This window comes from Prosopis cineraria, unplaced genomic scaffold, assembly GCF_029017545.1.
Source record: "Prosopis cineraria cultivar Desert tree isolate PC_DT_omini unplaced genomic scaffold, ASM2901754v1 PC1589, whole genome shotgun sequence".
NCBI lineage: Eukaryota > Viridiplantae > Streptophyta > Magnoliopsida > Fabales > Fabaceae > Prosopis > Prosopis cineraria.
In genome coordinates, this window is record NW_026556914.1 from 27,099 (window position 1) to 29,965 (window position 2,867).

General features: G+C 34.5%; 1 pseudogene; it reads right to left on the reverse strand.

Annotated features, from left to right (window-relative positions):
- Window positions 1-280: 280 nt before the first annotated feature.
- LOC129300434 (DNA repair protein RAD51 homolog 3-like) lies at window positions 281-2,582 on the reverse strand (annotated as a pseudogene).
- Window positions 2,583-2,867: the final 285 nt, after the last annotated feature.

Here is a 2,867-nt window from a genome sequence, read left to right on the forward strand (position 1 = left end):
TAAAACTCATTAAATACACCTTATAACCTTACATTTTCGAGACAAAAAAAAACTTTCAAAAATGTCCTTCATTTAATATTCATTGATGAAATAACATTGAAGATAGAGATATATGGGAAGGGTAATATTGAAAAACTATCATTAATAAAACTTTATTTTTATCAAAATGCCTTATATTTTGAGACATTGAATCTTCCTTAAAAATCTCTTATAATTTGAGATGGAGAGAGTATAAAATTTATAGAAAGCTGAACTATTTATAAGCTAGGAATGGGTGTAATTCATTCCAAGTTTCATGCGAAAACATGAACACAAATTTTTTTTTTTTTTTACTCAATGTCACATCATAGAAGCCACCAAAAGTTTCAGAGTTAAAATATCATCTACGTCAAGTAATAAAGAAAAGGAAAGAAATACTCTCACATCATTTTAATTCGTTTACTGCTTGAAGAAGAATTACGAATCCCTCTACTGGTCACAGAATAGGTTGCAGATGCAGATTTAAGAGATGGGGACTTGTCAATGTATGCATGTCGTTCATTGTTATTCCAATACAAGATTATCCTGTTTGTGCACATATGTGACCAGCTATCACCTATTCAACATCACAACAACACACTTTAATCATAACCCATATGATAATGAGATTGCAAAAGTTTGTTCATAAAAAAATAAGAGAGTGAAATATAAAAAATGAATGAAAATAAAAATGGCACTTACCCAGTGCAAGGGTCAATTGAAACGAACCATCAATGAGCTTGGTTGTTACTTGATTTAACATTACAACCTGGCACAAAATGGAATTTATAACTGGAAATTAATGGAGCCATTATGGATATTATCAGAGAATGAAAAATATTACTTGACTTGAAGCCAACAAAGGCTTTTTTGTAAAGCAAGAGCTTAATATTGATGGTAAGACTTTAATCCAGACAGAAACTTTCCTGTGAGTAAAAATTAAATTCAAAACTGTAACACCTCTGACACAGAACATATAGTAATTCTTACAGCCAAACTGAACTTTTTTGAGAGCTTCATAAATTTTAAAGCCATTTCACTAAGTAATCGAGTCCGGAGGGCCATATCATCAAACTCTTGGCGAAAGTGGAAAGTAACACTGTCAAGAATGATGATCTTCACCTGAAGTAACATAAGAGGAGAAAATTGGTTGGTTGGATAAGGATGAAAAGGAAATGAGGTCAAAGCAAGAGTACTCTCATGGTCTAAAGTCGTAGCAGATTATGGAGCAAATGAATAAGGCAATTAAATATTAAAAATTATCCTCAAGAAAGTTGCTGGGAAAAATCTCAATACGATATATAAAACTTAATACCTACATTTTTATGTTCCGTGACGAATTTGTCCAAGTAATTTACCAACGCAATTTGCTCAGTATAGCTGCAAACACGAAAATAAAATATATTTTGCAAAATATTATTAGGGTGCATTTTAACTTCACAATTTTGAGCATCCTTGCGAAGGTGGCTATATTCTGACAAGTCTTCTATACAAGCTTCAGCAACTTGTAGTACACGTTCCACCATAAAGCTACCCTCTGTATCTGTGAATTATACATGCACAAGAACAGCAATCGATAATCAATAAATCCCTGTATTCTCTTTTTGTCGGTGTTTCCTTGTATTTGTTCTTTGACCGTTTATTGCTAGTATTCAGATTATCATTCCAAAAAAAAAAAAAAAAGAATCAATAAATCCTGTTAAATGCTCAACAGTCAAACAAGCACCCAAAAAAAAAAAAAAACACACACACACACACAAATGGCTCTTATCTTACCGATGTATATAGCTTGCCCGCTCAGCCCACCATATTCTATTGGAATTTGAACATTAACTGCAAGCTGAATCCTGTCAAAGTAAATATCATGCGATAACCAAAATATCTCACAATTGACAGGGTAAAAAAGTATGATATGATGTAGAAACTTGGAATGACAAAGCATACCCCATTTGTGTTTTACCAATTCCTGGAACTCCACCTAAGAAATAAAATAAATAAAATTGAAATACAAAAAAGGGAAGAAGGTTCTTGCAAAGCTTTGTATCTTCAATTAGCAGTCATTATCATACAATTCACAAAAAAGAGTTGAATAAAATTGCTGGCTAACCAATTTCAGTGACTTCTCCGCACCTAATACCTCCACCAAGGATGTTATCCAGGTCCAGACAAGACGGTAATGCATGACTTTTCCTCATTGAGCATTGCCCAAGCAGTCTGAGCACCTACATAAACAATGGCAGAAAATGAAGAGAAAACAAAGGGACTACTGATTCTAAGGGGCCCTTGAGAAGAATGTACAGAGAAGAGTTCAAAAGAGGGGTGGACCAACAACAGAATTGCTAGTTCAATGCAATGACTTACCTGATAAAGAGGCCATTTGGTTTCAACCATTAGACATCTAGACTAACAGAAAATGCAGCCTCATTTTCATTGTTTCAATGACCACCCTTGAGGACAAGGGCTGTTTTTGGGGAAGGGAGTGTTGTCGAGTGCATAGTTTAAGTGCTAAGAAGAATCTATCTTTAGCTTGCATGAGGATAGGCCACAGTCATGACAGTTGTGAATGCAAATTCTTCTTCTTAAATCCACTCTATTTTCCTTCCATATCAGAGTGTGTGAAGATTAGTGGGGTTTATTGGGGTTCTGAGCATGTAGTGAGGTAAGAAGATTTTCAGAGAAAACTGTAGGAGACTAGGAGCGGCATTTTCCTCTATAATGCCAATGGTGCTATTTTCCTTTACCTTCTGCATCTTTTTTTCCTTCTTTCCAGGTTACTGTCTCTTGAGTTCTCTCAAATTCCTAACGGGATTCCATTGTCAAGAATAGTTGAGAGCTTTTACACGCAAGTA